The following is a 16310-nucleotide window of genomic DNA, read 5'->3' on the forward strand; positions in this document are numbered from 1 at the left end:
TTTTGTATTTACTTTTTCACAGATTTAGGGGGAAAACATTCCAGATTGAAGGCCCCGGAGCTTGGAAAGACCGGTCTGTAGAACGAATCTGATTGGTCATGGAAATTTGCAAAAAGTAAGGTAAAGGATAAGCGAAGAGCCCTTAAGAGATGAGAAGTTACATACATTTTTGGTGCTGAGAAAGGGAACTGAGCCACAGAAAGTGGTACAAAGAATCTTGAGATTCACTTGCTCAACCACCAAGATCCAAAGCAGTTAATGGAGTGGATCTGAAACATGACCTCTGTGCTTCCCCGCCATCAGGAGTCATGCTACAGCTTTCTGAAGTACCCTTTAATTGCATGAGAATTTGTGAAGAGAAGATGAAATGCACCCTGTTTGCACAGATCAGCCTCAAAAGCAGCAATGTAAATACTGAACTGATTATTGCATGATGGCTAAGAACCAGTTTCACAAAGGGAAATCTGCATGCAGAGATCTCAGTATTTGTAGATTTCCACCTACAACTAGATGGGGATCCCCACGTGGATGGTATTCACTAATTCTGGGTGGAAACTTCAGCCAAAAAGTAGTATTTATGTGTCTTCACCCAATTACACAAGAGGGCCGAGCCAAGAACAGTGAGCAGTCTAGTGTGGATTGCAAGTCCCAGCCAGCAGCTACTAATCCATGGATGCTCATACTGCTTATGCAGGACTATTCTCAACCTACACCTTAGCCTACAGGTACCCTAGTAGACTCAATAGTTTATCTAAAAGCAATGCGAACACTATAATTCCATATTTTATATCCATTCAATATTTATTCTAACACAGATGCTAGGTGGAGGAGAAATGATAAAACACCATAGTGGAGAATCTTATTTAGACCAAATTAGGTTGTCAAGTTGCAGTTATTGTTGAAACAGCCAACACGTGTTTCGCCCCTATTGTGGAATGCAGGCCAAAGGCTTTTTCAAAGCTGGAAATACATTCAACAGATAAAGCATCTATAAGAGTACTGTCATGTATTATACTGTAAAGAATACATATGTTACTACATACAATATAAACATGATCTGTGGTGGAAAGCTGGTGGAGCCCAGCACGTGTTGGCCGCACAATTGAAGAGACAGGTGAGTAAATTGTGTCTAAGTGTGAAATTCTATATTCAAAATTGTAGAGGTGGTGAATGTGGGATGTCAGTAAGATGATAGTAAGCATTCAGAAAGAAATGACTAAGCAAAACAGAAAGGGGTTACCTAAGAAATAAGGAATAGTAGGTACTGTGTTGAAATATATTTGATGTAGGTCACAGCCCAAGCTATCGATGAGGAAAGCAAATGGGGTTATGATCAGTCCCTACGAAGGGAGTTAGTCTGTTTAATCAGTAAGGGTCTGAAGTATTGCAGCATAAGTTCTGACTGAATAACTAACAGGATGACCCCTCATATCATCAGTGTGCAGGGACTTAGGGCCTGATTACAATGGGATTTCCACCAACAGCCCATCGGTGGCGGTCCCACCGCCATCGTAACCATGTTTTGCACCCTCTATATTACAATAGCGGGTGGATGGTTGGCGGTCGGAAAGACCGACCGTCACGCATCCGACGGGCTCCTTGAGCCCGCCGGTGCATTTGAGGGAGTTGTAGTCCCTACAATGGCAGGCACCGCCGTAGGGATTACAATGTCCCTTTCCATCCGCCGTTTCAGGGCAGGTAAACCGACATGAAAAAGGCAGGTGGAAAGGGACTTTGGGGGCCCGTAGCAGGCCCCTCTTCCCCCCTTGGCCCTCAGCTGTGGGTTTTGGGGGGCAAACCCTACATATCACTGCACCATCTGGCAGGCACTGCATGGTGCCTGCCACGTAGTGCAGGGATATGTGTAGTGACCCCTTTTTGTACTGCGGCGTGTGTTGCAGCCAGCAGCACCCACCACAATACAAAATATAGGCATCACGGAGGTCGCATCCTAATGCCTAGGGCGGGACTGCCGACAGCCTGTCGGGTGGTACCATTTACGAGAGGATGCCATCCTAATCAGCCCCATAGTTTGGAAAGAATATGTGGCATATACTTGCAGTAGGTAGGGTTGTTGAACATGCGGTATGAGTTATGGGAAAGCATGGGATATGAACTGCTGAAAAGCATCTAACTGTCTAGCGGATCCACCTGGACTACAACATGATTGGTTAGCGGAACTACGGTATGTATAATTCTGGTGGTAAGGGGATAAGTTATATGCAGGCATGGTTTAAAATTGAGAGATCTTTCATTCTGGTCAGTTATCAGCCTAGTGCGTTATGAAGTGAAAATTGTAACTTGCTGAAGTTTAACATTATGGTGGTGTGCTGAACAGGAAAGAGAATACCCCACTTGACTCCCCTTCTCTACCCTCCAATGCAGGTTCATCTCCATCATCTCCGGTCTCTCTTCACCTTCCCTGGTGAGCAGGACTTCTCCCATTCAACAAACTCCCTCCCACAACCTCCTAGATATCAACCGTCAATGTAATGGTCTACCTACTGGCATTGCTATGTGGCCAAATACGAGGAGGGGTTTGCATGGGCAAATCCTGTCCAGTGGGAGAACCAGTTTGTCCAGCTACACTCTTCTTTGTAGGGGGATTTTCATCAGATAGAAGTGTTAAATGGTAGCGGCAGTCGTAGTCGATAACCTTTCAAGTATTGCCCGGCGGTAATCGCCTCTTATACCATTCGATGCTAAACCAACAAAGAGGCAGGCGCCGGAGACTGGAAGGCAGGAAACAAGGTTTTATTCTCTCCGGAGGAGAACACATCAGGTCAGACAGCAAGGTATCGTCATGAGGTGCTCCAACTGCATCTCTGAGGCCTGGCCTCTTATACACAGGTTTATGACTTTATTGCAGGTTTATCATACATGGCACATTCTTGAGATCGCTTTGATACATGAAAGAACATCCTCAGAATCCCCACTTCAAGCTCGTTCCCACACATATCTACAGTGGAAGTCCCCACCCCACCCACAGTAGGAGATGGCTATCACACAGCTGGACATTCCGCCAATTCCTGGGGGTGTGTGTGACCGGTCGGGTCTCAGGGGGTGGGGGGCCTTGATCTACTGTAATCCCTTTGATGTGGGGTGTTTCCCTTACAGTAGGGGCAATAAACTGCATCCGCAGGGCTAGGTGATGGCCTGGGATCGGTTCGGACAATTGAGCGCAGAGGAAGGGGGTTATCAAAGAGATGCATGACCATGTATGGGATGTCGGTCAGGCGTGGGATGTGGTTCCATGGCAGGGTCGCGCAGAAGGAGAGGGTTTATGGCCCGTGTATGAGAGAGCGGGGGTGGCCGGCGCGCGGGGGAATGCTCGTAGTGCCAGGGGGACGCGCTGGCGATCGGCAATGAGCAGGGAGAGACCAGGGTGCCTAAAATGGCTGTCTGTGCGCTTTCCTGTGTGTCGCGCTGGGGAGAGACAAGATGGCGCAGATAATGTTCAGTTCGCAAGCTAAATTTCCACAGTCCTCCCTTTTAACATATCTCGCCAGCTTGTTTAGTTCGGATCTATCCCCATAATACTACGAACTTCCACCTCATACAAAGCTTTCATTCGCTCCGCTTCAAAGTTCCGAGTTTTAGGGCGGACGGGAATTACCTGACACATTTGTACATAATTACATGTAGTTGATGGGATAGGCGAGGAGGCAGTGCATACAAAATTACATCAGCTGCGCCACATGTCAGACCCAGAGATAGGAGGAGAGAAGCTTGCTCGAGCACAAACATGATACCGTAAAGTAAAAATGTTTCTGGCAAAACAAGGGATATTTCGTATATTACTTAAGGCCCAGACTTCGTGTGGATCAAAAATAGTCAGCATAGTCATGTGCACGGCTGGTGTTATACAAATGCCATTATACAAGGTTAGAGTTTCTTAACTTATCAGCGTACAGTTGGAAGTGACTGATGCAATATCACGAAAACTCGATTGGAAGATAGTCAATATAAAAGCGGTTGGGAGAGGAATTCAACTTAACATGAGTTACAGTCAGGGAAGGGAGTTCTTCTTTCCAGTGTCCTATTATAACGAGCCATCACTGGTAAGCTCTTATTGTTCTTCTTCTTTTGTTGGCACTGTTGAGCACCGGCGGTGGAGCTAAGGTCCAGCTCAAATCCAAGTTTTCACGTAGCAAGGTGTGACCATTCGTTGTTCTCGGATCACAGTCCTGTTCCCTAACACATTTTATCGTCAAATTCAAAATCCATATAAAAGAGAGAGAGAGAGAAGGGATGTGGCGTGCTTTGGGATGCCGAGGGAAGAGGGGGTGGAGTGGGATCGGATCAAAAAGCGGACCAAGGAGAGCAGAATCTTTCAGCACTGGGCCCATCAATCGGGCCCGACGGGTTGGGACTTCAGGCACGCTGGTCAGCGAGCAGGGGGCCTCGAGATAGCCCTTCGTTCTATCGTTTATCATGCTGATAATGGTGCCTCGTCTCACGCCCTTTTTGCTTCGTTGCTCCCCCCTTGGTCGATGCCATAGATGTTCCATGGTCCGCAGCCAGGCTGTGCGTCACGTCCGACCCCTCTCTTCCGATGGCCGCAGGTTATCTTAGAATGAGTACAAGAAACAAAATCTTAGAGAGTTGGCAGGGAAGACATTTACACACTTCATCCTCTCTCCCAACCACCGAGTAGTTGGGGAAATGCTTTTATCGGTCGCTGTATGATTGATGTCTATTAACTCTTATGTCGGTGTGTGTTACTAATTTATTAATCATTGCTGTGGTGCAGGTTTCTGTGGGTGTTCCTGTCCATCGTCTGGCCTGCTAGGTGTCGATTCCTGTGCCCTATAATCGTTGTAGGAAGCCTGATATCTGTCAACTTTCTGGTCTATCAAAAATTCGAACCGGCTTCTCCGGTAGAGACTCGTTCTTCTTAACACAAGTTCTGTTAATACACATTTTCCTCCGAGGACTGCTAAGTTTATAAAAAAAGAAAAGTGCGAGGTGCTACTGTCATGGGTTCACAGGGATCTATTTCGGGGAAGGACACAAGCTAAACATTTTTCTTGCTGGAGACAATAGGTAACCCTCATTAGTTTAGGCGATGTACCTTTAGAAAATAAAGTCATCAGCTGTTTTGTTCGGAATACTCTGGGACGGCTAGTACAGAGCTGGGGTGATTCTGGGAGGACGGGGTGCTTGGATATTCTAGTTCGGAACAATTGGGCGGGGGCAATTCTGGGCGGTGGAGATGGTGTCGTTAAAGCTCTAAAAACGAAAACCACTGACATATAGTCCCCGTGTTGAGGGCCAGATTGGGAGACATCAGTCGTCTTACCTGTCCTTTCTTTCACAGCCAATTAAATTCAACATTTTGCAGAAAGGAGAGGTAGTAACGTGGTAAAGTACGGTCGTTTTTTTTGTTTCTGTCAATTTGTTCGAACACCGCCGTGTTTGAGGCCAATTATACACATACTGAGGGGGTATAGTGTCGTTAATTTATTCAAAAAGAAAAAGGGGGCAAGAGAGCCTTCAGCGAGGGAGGGAGTGAGAGAGTAAGAGAGAGAGAGAGAGAGAGAGAGAGAGAGAGAGAGAGAGAGAGAGAGAGAGAGAGAGAGAGATAGACGTGCGCATCAAGTAGGCTATTTGGCATACGTACGACACAAAACGAGAGAGAGAGAGAGACATGTGTACGATAATAGGCTACTTGGTGCACACACAACATGGAGTAGCATGGGTCAGTTCTATGTAAGAAAACACAAGCGGGGGAAAGACATAAATTCGGTGATCACGTACACACAAATACTGGATAGGGCGTGACAGTACATACATCAAGCGCAGAAACTTAAGACGGAGACACAGGGCTACGTTGAGTATGGGGACCTTTCCTTTCCTGTCCTCTTTCCTATGCACGCTGCGTATTTTCAGTACTTTTGTAATTTATTTTGGGGGGGGGTGTCGGACCTTTTACTCCCCTCCCTTTGATCGATAGACAAGCACTTTAATCATACGATGACGTTCCCTTCAAGCGACCCAGGCATATGAAATGCATACACATTTATACCGTATAATCGTAGCACACACGCACAGTCATACCATACAGTTTTTCACGTTCCCAATGGTGGTCTGCACTTCGCGCACTATCCCACAACGTTTGTCTATGTTTTTCCCTATATTGAGCACGGTGTGGTCCATGTCCACTCCATTCTTCAGTCGGAACTTCGTTGTGACCTATAGAGAGGGAAAAGAGGGGGGGGGGTGTGCAGTATTCAAAGTACGTTAGCGCGCGTAGACACGAAAAAGTTCTACCTACCACGTACCAGGCTAGTTGCAGGGGCGGGTAATACCACAGACCTACTATATCCTTCTCTTCGACTATACAAGACGCTCCATTTTATTCGCCTCCTAAATTCGGGTTCCCTTGTCGTGCATTTGTTTCTCAATTGGTCGCATATTATAAGGTAGGGTACCGTACCTTGCATTCGGCAGATACCTTAAGCTATAGTAAACCATTTTCTAACAAGTCTGAAAAAAAGATAGGCGTGATGGGTACAAATTTCATTAATTCAAAATTCAGGCAAAAAGAAAAAGGGTCTGTATTATCTGCCTTCTATTGCTCAGGAGTAACAATCATTAAAAACCTCTACCAACCTAGATGATCAGTTATGACGCCAATTCCGTAATTCCTTCGAAGAGCCTTTTATTTAAGACAATGTCAGTATACAAATACGGGCCTACAACCGTTACAGGCCGGCCACGGTGTGCGAGGTGTTGGGTATCATGAGCAACTCTACCTTAACATGAAAAAAATTAAAAATGACAATAAAAATGAAAATGCCAGCATTAATAAGGTTGTTTGTATGCTCGATCAGTACCCTCCCCGTCCCTTCGCCCATCATGTGTGAAAACATCGCGTTCATATCCTGTTAACATGAATGTCAAATAACTGAGACGCCATAGGGAGTTGTAGGCCCTTCCTACATCGGCGCCATTTTGGGGCGAGGTCGGGCGGGTCCAGCGTACAGTCTAAGTCCTTCCGCTAACTAGCTGCCAGACCAGAATCCCTTTCGGCAGTTCGAGAACTTTCGTTAGAGCCAACGGAAAGAACAGACAGCATGAATCGTGGTTCGGGGGTGGGGAAGCACAGTTTTTGGTCCTACCGGGTCATGTTGAGGTTCCACCGGAACTGATCCGAGCGGCTAGACTACAGTGTCTCTTGATAATTCAAACAGAAGCTTGCGTCAGCATGGCGTCACCACGGTCTCGCAGCAATGCCATGATCCATTCTCAGGGCGGGACAGCAGGCGGGTCTCGCTGCCGACGCCTTGAATCAGTCTCTCTCAGGGCACCAAAGGGACGTAAGATGGCTGACGCCCGGGGCAAAGACAAGTTAATGTGGAATGATCGAGCAATAGCGGAGGTTGCCCCCACCGGAAGTCCACGGGATTCGAATGTCAATGATTCCCGCAGAATCTGCAAAGTTGAGAGGGTGTTTTTCTAGGGTGGGGCCCACGCCCGAGCAGACAAGCTTCCGAGTCCAGGGCCGTCTTTCGGTGGGCCAGGCCTGGATCCGAAGAACCGACCGTCAGAGTCCAGAGGCAGCAGCAGCAGCAGCTCTTCGTTACAGCCACCGGGGTGGGTCCCCCGATCACTCTGCTGCGGGGACCCACCTCTCGAGTCAAACGCTAATGGCAATCTTGGTGCAGAAAGGAACCCGCGCCTGGGTGGCTGTCCGGCAGGCAAGACGTGAATGGCTGTCTTGCTGCAGCTGGCCGGTGAGTGCAGGGGCGCCTACTCATCTGGACGGCGAGTGAAACGGCTGGGTGCAACTCAGCTGGCCGGCGAATGAAACGGCAGGGTGTAACTCAGCTGGCCGGCGAGTGAAACGGCAGGGGTGCCTTCTCTGCTGGCAAGCCTCCACCTGGGGAGGCGGGGGAGGCCCGTCCGCGTCGCTTCCCCCCTGCCAGGGCACCCTTCGCTGCCGGTCGAAGCGGAAAATGGGAAGGCCAGTACAACGTGGTGGACTCCACCTTGGCGCTGCCAGAGCCTCGGCGCTGCGTGTAGCCTCCGGCCTATTCGCACAATCGTCCGCCACTGATGTCGATGGATTTTGCATGGCTTTTATAGCCCAAAGCCGACTAAAAGGACCGCCCAAAGCAGGTCAATGTTGCTATTTCGAAGAAGGAGGGGCGAGGACTGTCATGTAAATAGTTGTTTAAAAACGTGTTTTAATGTGTTTACCCTGTTGGTGTGTTTGTTATACCTATAAGTTATTAAAATGTTATAACTATACTACTTTGTTGGAGTGTTGTACATATTTGCAATCTGGTAACGAGCACAAGGATGTTACTGCGTAATCGGAAAAATGACATAGCCCAATTGTGCGTGATCTAGCCCAGTTCGGTGACGTCGATGGTGGGTATCAGCAGGCTTCCGGTTGTGCAGGATTTTGTCGTGTTTACTGGGCGGGGTGGGTGGTAGGGCAGATATGTTTAGGCAGCGAGAGTGATGGAGCTGAGCTACCTCGTGGCCATCTTGACCGTGAGCTTGGCTCCTTCCCCTAGTTTCATATTTTTCGCAAAGGGCTATTTCCTAGTGTTTCTTAAAAGAAAAAGGATCCCATCAGTGGTCTACTGGTTTTCAGAGTCCTTCTTTGTATACTTATGCCATAGTTTGCTATAAGCTATAGTGACTAGTCCATATTTAGTGAACATGTCCTTATTAGGGGTGCCTTCCAATGGAGCCGGATGGTTCACCTCTAATAAGCGGTCCGGGCAGAACCAACTACCAATCAGTGGGGAGAAGATAGGCATGACGGGTTACAACGGGGACAAAAGTCAGCACTACCTATCTTTTCACTGCTTGCAAAGACTAGATAGAATATCTCTATTCCTCGTTATTTGTAAGCAGAGAATACCTCCAAAGAACCAATATCGAACAACTAGTGTTCGGACAATCAATCAATCAATGGTGAGAAAGAGATAGGCACGACGGGTTACAATGGGGACAAAAGTCTGCGTTACCTACCCTTCACTATTTGCAAAGACTAGACAGAATATTTCTATTCTACGTTATTTGCAAACAGAGAATATCTCAAAGAGCACTATCCTTCAAAACAATCAATATTCGGACAATCAATCAGTGGGGAGATAAAAATAGGCACGACGGGTTACAATGGGGACAAAAGTCTGCGTTACCTACCCTTCACTATCTGCAAAGGGAGAGAGAGTATTTCTACTCCTCCCCGTTTGTAGACAGCGAATATCTCAAAGAGAACAATCAATAAGCAATACTAGTATTTTCAATCAATCAATCAATCGTTTCGCAATTTGTCGTGTTTCACGACCTTACCCGGACCGCGTGGACAGTTTCTCGTCTTCCGCCTCCAGCGCCCGATCGTCCTCTACTCTCCGTATTTGCCGCGGCACTCCTGATGGTTACCAGTCAGGACCGTAGATCACTCGAGAGAGGTCTGCTCGGAACCAGTGAAGTTCGGATGATCGGCTGCCAGACGAGGGTCTATCGGGCAGGAGCTCTCCCGATCGTTGCAGTCGTTCACTCTGTCGTCGGGACCTCTCTCTTTGGATCCACGTGTCGCTGATGGGCTCCACGCTTGGGACGCCAATTGTTAAATGGTAGCGGCAGTCGTAGTCGATAACCTTTCAAGTATTGCCCGGCGGTAATCGCCTCTTATACCATTCGATGCTAAACCAACAAAGAGGCAGACGCCGGAGACTGGAAGGCAGGAAACAAGGTTTTATTCTCTCCGGAGGAGAACACATCAGGTCAGACAGAAAGGTATCGTCATGAGGTGCTCTAACTGCATCTCTGAGGCCTGGCCTCTTATACACAGGTTTATGACTTTATTGCAGGTTTATCATACATGGCACATTCTTGAGATCACTTTGATACATGAAAGAACATCCTCAGAATCCCCACTTCAAGCTCGTTCCCACACATATTTACAGTGGAAGTCCCCACCCCACCCACAGTAGGAAATGGCTATCACACAGCTGGACATTCCGCCAATTCCCGGGGGTGTGTGTGACCGGTCGGGTCTCAGGGGGTGGGGGGCCTTGATCTACTGTAATCCCTTTGATGTGGGGTGTTTCCCTTACAGTAGGGGCAATAAACTGCATCCGCAGGGCTAGGTGATGGCCTGGGATCGGTTCGGACAATTGAGCGCAGAGGAAGGGGGTTATCAAAGAGATGCATGACCATGTATGGGATGTCGGTCAGGCGTGGGATGTGGTTCCATGGCAGGGTCGCGCAGAAGGAGAGGGTTTATGGCCCGTGTATGAGAGAGCGGGGGTGGCCGGCGCGCGGGGGAATGCTCGTAGTGCCAGGGGGACGCGCTGGCGATCGGCAATGAGCAGGGAGAGACCAGGGTGCCTAAAATGACTGTGTGCTTTCCTGTGTGTCGCGCTGGGGAGAGACAAGATGGCGCAGATAATGTTCAGTTCGCAAGCTAAATTTCCACAGAAGAGAACCTTCACACCATCTTAACTCACCAGGTAGAGGTACCCAGGTTGATGCAGCGACTTGGATGAGATGAAAACATTTTTCCAAGGCATTTTTGCATCTTTTTGAGGAAACAAGATGAAAGGTGACATGCCCTGGAATTGTAGATGATGTAGGCCATATCATATAGGTGCATGTCTCAATCAGCAGGGCCAAAGCATATGTCTCAGTGTTAGAACTGGGGGTCTCTAGTTGGCAATGGGTTGTACCTTTGTCCAAATAGGGACCCTTGCTTCTAGTCAGAGTAAGGGGGCTACACTCCTAAAATAACACCTGCTCAACCCTGTGGTAGCTTGGCACGAGCAGGAAGGCTTATCTCAGAGGCAGTGTGTAAAGCATTTGTGAACACATACAGTAATACAGTGAAAACACTACAGATGGACACAAAACAGGTTTTATGAAAATAGGTATTCTTTATATAGACTTAACACAAGACCAAAACGACAAAAATCCACAATACTGTAATCAAAAATAGATTTAAAGATGGTAGAAGTAACTTAGTTCAAGTTGATGGTAAATGCGACACGTTTCTCACAAAAGTACCTGGAATGCGTAACATAAAACAAACAAAGGGGTCGCAGGGAGAACGATGCTTTGGTTCCTTACTTCGGGGGAGGCGATGTGTTTATTCCTCAGTGCTTGCGCAAAGTAGGCGATGTGTCCGTTCCTTACCGGAGAGGAGGTGATGTGACGATTGTAAGAAACTGGCTCTATTTATACTGCACCAAAGTGAGGCACAGTGTGAATAGAGTCCAAGGGTCTCCAGAGGTTTGGCAGAGGTTAAAGTTAGATAGAACCTTACTCTCTAAAGTGGTAGCTTGGTCGAGCAGTAAGTCATTATCAGAGGACAGTGTTAAGCATTTGATGTACACACTCAGTCAGCAAATGAATTCACACACTCAAGAACTGAACTCTAGGCCAATTGTTTTTGTATAAAAAAATATACTGTTGTTTTATTTCTAGATCCAAGCAAGCCTGGCACAGGTAAGCATAAAATACTTTGAAGTAGTAGATTGCTTGTATGAACACAGTTCAAAATTGCAGTATAACTTGTACTTATTTTGGTTACAGTTTAAGTAAGCAGTTTGCAACACTTAGCAGGTAGAGTACATTCGAAGGAATGGGCTTTTTAAGTAAAATGCAATTAATTACTTTTCAGATTACTTTTGCTAACACAGGGCTGGATCCTAGATTCAGCACTGGGTCATTTCCTGAAAACAGTTGAATATATTTGTTTTAGTTAGAGGTACGATTTTTAAAGAATATTATTGTATTTCAAAAGTTGACACTTAGAAACTTTTTCACATAGAATCACCTATGTTATCCGATGGGAGGAAATACACTTAGCAGGTAAGTTACTTTAACGATACTTTTCATACTCAGTGCTGGATACCTAGATTCAGCACTGGGACATCTCCTGAAAACAGTTGAGAAAAGGCGTTTTGGTTAATCGTGTGATTTTTAAGGGATATTCTCAGTTTTCAAAAGTCGACACTTAGAAACTTTTTGGGAGAAAAAGTGTAAATGTTATTCTATAAGGGTAAAGAGGTTATCGGTTTCCAGGTAGGTAATCGGTCTTTGGAGTTATGGTCCTGGGGTTAGACTCCAGGGTCTCCCAGGGTCAGTGATGCACTGTTGTTGTACCCTCAGCGGCACTCGGGCGGCCGGGTGCCCAATGTTATCCTATAGAGGTTAGGGGGACTCCGGTTGGTGGCTGCTTGCAAACAGGCCACCACGGGGTTGTGGGAGCAAAGTTCCTAGGGTTAAGCTCAGAGCAAGTTGGGGACCAAATTAGCACCAAAGCGGCACCCTCAGCGGCACTAGGGAAGCCGGGTGCAGGATGCTGTTTTGAGGTCGGGTGCCCTGTTGATTTCAATGGAGATTCTCTGGGACAAAGAAACACTGCAGGCTCGGGGACGAGGATCTTGCAGGAGTGACCACCACTTCGAGGGGTAATTTGGGATGTTGAGGGTTGGTTAGGCACCGCTGGGTTGGGCACACAAGGCCGTGGGGCGTCGGGTGCAGGGGTGCCTTGGCACATCAGATTTTCTTACCCTCTCTGGTTGCGGTAGAGGGGGTCCTCTGGATTGAGGCTGCAGGCGTCGTCTGGAGGCTTGAGGCAGGTCAGGGGTTGTCGGATCTTGGGTCAGGATCGCCCGGGGGACCTCCTCGTGGTATTTTTCCACTCAAGCTCGGGCTGGGTTCGGTGGGTGCAGAGTGGGCTGGATTCGTGGTTCCTGGCTGGCACCAGAAGCTGCAGTTCAAACACGTCTGGTGTTCACGGGAGAAACAGCTTGGAAAGTGAAGGCAGGCAGGTCCTCCAGGGTTTTTGAGGTTGCTGTCCACTGGATACGCCAGGGTTTTGCAGGAGCAGGTTCGAGGGGAGACAGGACTGTAGGGCTGGGGCCAAGTCAGTGGGCGTTGTCCTCTTGTTAGCTCTGCACGGCTTCTCGTCCTTCTTCTTCTCTTCTTTGTCATGTGGTTGCTGGATCTGAGGAAGGAAGGTTCAGGGTGCCCCTAAATACAAAATTTAGGGGCATTACAGGTAGGTAAAGGGCAGGGACCAATGGGTCCCTTCCCAGGGGTGGGTACACACCCTATTCTGCCACTCTCCAGTAGGAGGGGGGCAGGAGCCTGTCCCTAGTTGGCTGGGTCCCCCCATCCTCAAGATGGCGGGGACTCGAGGTTGTGCTTCACCTCGCCTCCCCCACCTTAGGGGTGGAGTTGGCAGAGGTGGGCATACCTCTCTTCCTCACTTGTTTTTCCTGCCGGTTCTCCCGCCCAAAGTGGGGGGTAGAACCAGTGGGGACCAGTTGCTGAAAGCAGCAAATGGTCTGGAGAGGCTCACAAAGGCGGCATGCCTTTGAAGCTTCTCCTTTGTGAACCCTGCCCATCCTGGGGGAGGAGGCTTGTCACCTCGTCCCAGGATGTGCATTGTTTCAGGCCCCTGAGAGCAGCAAGCTCTCGACCCAGAGGTCCAGAAACATGTCTGGTGGTGGCAGCCTAAGCAGCCACTCAGTCAGGTCACTAGGAGTTGGTCGAATTTAAGGGGGCATCTCTAAGATGCCCTCTGTTGTGCATTTTACATTAAATCCCACACTGGCATCAGTGTGGGTTTAATGTGCTGAGAAGTTTGATACCAAACTTCCCAGTCTTCAGTGTAACCATTATGGTGCTGTGGAGTTCGTAATGACAAACTCCCAGCACCATATACTCTTTAATGGCAGCACTGCACTTACAATGCCCAGGAATGGATTTGGGCACTGTAGGGGTACAGGGCTCATGCACCTGTACCCTCACCACTGGAATAGGCCACCCAGCTAGAGGGGTGACTGATGTATGCCAGGGCAGTGGGCATGGCACACAGGGATGTGTACCATGTCGACTCTTTACTTTGTTCTGCACTCAGTCTGCAAAGGCAGTGTGTGAGTGTCAGGGTACAGGGCCTCTGAGGGTGGCACAATTAGTGCTGCAGCCCTTAGAGGCCTTCTCTGGTCACAGTGCCCTGGGTAATTGTGGTACCATTTACCAGGGGCTGACATGTGGCCAGAGATGCCAATTGGGTTTGTTTTGGGGAAAGAACACAGGCCCTGGGAACCTGATTGGCAGGGCCCAGGGCACACCAAGAAAAAAGTGCATCAGTAGTCTGGAAAAAAGTGGGGGGGTTACTGCAACAGAAACCCACTTTCCTACAATGATCTCATGTGCATTCCGGTTGCGATGCGACAAGATGGCGCCTCGATGCGATGCGACAATCCGGTGCGATGCGATAAGATGGCGCCCTTAATGCGATACGATGAAGTGAAGACAATGCGTGCACGCCCGACCGTCGAGCGGCGAGCTCTGTAAATTTGGAGCCGCGACAGGCCCTGTGAAACGCTTCTCCGGTGATGCGACGACGACTCTTGCGGTGGCGACACGCTTCTCCGGTGATGCGACTACACACAGCTGCGACGGAGACACGCTTCTCCGATGATGCGATGGCAACAGCTGCTGATGCAACAAGCTTCTTCTCGTTGAGACGCGCTTCCAGCTCCCATCAACACGCAGGCTTCTGCAGACAGAATTCCCAGAAAGGAAATTCAGGGGGGAGCTGGTGGTGAAGTCTTGTATCCCTGAGACTTCAGCAGGAGGCAAGCACAGTTCAAGCCCTTGGAGATTCTTCTTCAAGACGATAAAAGTTGGAAATAAAAGTCTTTCTCCTTTCCTTGGCAATAAAGAAACCACTGCAGGCCAACCCCAGCAATTACACACTGGCACAGGGGCAGTCAAAAACTCCTGCAGATTCTCTGGTTCTTCTCCTCGGCAAGTGGTTTGTCTTGATTCCCAGAAGTGATCTAAAGTTCTGGGGTCTGGGTCCCCCTTTTTATACACATAAATCCTTTGTCTCTGAAGGCAGAGAGTGTCTGTACCTAGTCCAAACCAGTTCTTGGTGCATTCTGCCAATGCACAACTTCTTCATTTGTCAGGGTGGGCCAGGGTCATCAGACGCACCACAGGAGGTGGAGCCAGCATTGTGGAAGGCAGGCACAGCCCTATTCACGGCCAGGTGCTACTCCTCCCACCACTCCCAATGCAGATAGGTCTATTCAGACTAGTGCTGACTCACCCTGCCTCCTGGAGCCACCCCAGCCCCTGTCACTCACAAACCAGACATGTAATACACAACCTAGCAGAGGCAGGCTGGATGATTAGGCAAGGAAATATCTACTTTCTACAAGTGGTATTTTCAAACACAGAATGTTAAAACCAACTTCACTAAAAGATGTATTTTATCATACTGAGTTCATGCATACTAAATTCGTTTTTCTAGCATGTTCTCTGGGTCAGTTAGGATTATAAGAAGTTATAATCAACCTGCCCATTCTGGCCTATGGGGACAGGTAACCGTGCAATAGTGAAAAAAAAACAATTGGCTGTAATTTAATTTCAGGACATGCCACACACACCAGGGCATGTCCTACCTTTCACATACAATGCACCCTGTCTTAAGGCCTACCTTAGGGGTGGCTAACATGTAGAAAAGGGAAGGTTTAGGGACTGGTAAGTGGGTGCACGTACCAAGTCGACATGGCAGTACTAGACTACACACAGGCTCTGCAATGGCCGGCCTGAGACACACTTTACAAGGTGCTTCTGTGGGTGGCAAAACCAGTGCTGCAAGTCCACTAGCAGCATTTGATCTACAGGCCCTGGGCACACCTGGTACACTGTACTAGGGTCTGACAGGTTAATCAAATAAGCCAATCATGGAGTCACTAATCCAGTAAAATAATTTACAATAGGGAGCACTTGCACTGTGGCACTGAATAGCATCTAACCAGCAAAAACATATTAAAACAGAGGGGACAACAGCAAAAAATGGAAGGGAGACTCAAGCCAATGGTACCAGGTCTAACACGTGTCCCCTCCAGCTGAAATGTGGGGAGAACTACCCATCCTCTTGGGAGTTCTCCTCACTAAGGTGGAAAAATCTGGACAGACCAACAGCATTGGCGTGTTCTGTACCAGGGCGGTGTTCCACCGTGAAGTTCATCCCCTGTAGGGAAATGGACCACCTCAACAACTTTGGGTTCTCACCCCTCATCTGCATCAACCATCTGAGGGGTCTGCGGTCTGTCTGAACCCAGAAGTGAGTCCCAAACAGGTATGGTCTCAACTTCTTCAGGGCCCAGACCGCAGTAAATGCCTCACGCTCAATTGCACTCCACCTCTGTTCCTGTGGAAGTAACCTCCTCCTGATGAAGGCTACAGGTTGGTCTAGGTCCTCCCCATTAATCTGTGAAAGAACAGCCCCCACACCATGCTCTGAAGCGTCAGTTTGG

The sequence above is a fragment of the Triturus cristatus genome, chromosome 3_2 (genome assembly GCF_964204655.1).
Source record: "Triturus cristatus chromosome 3_2, aTriCri1.1, whole genome shotgun sequence".
Lineage (NCBI taxonomy): Eukaryota > Metazoa > Chordata > Amphibia > Caudata > Salamandridae > Triturus > Triturus cristatus.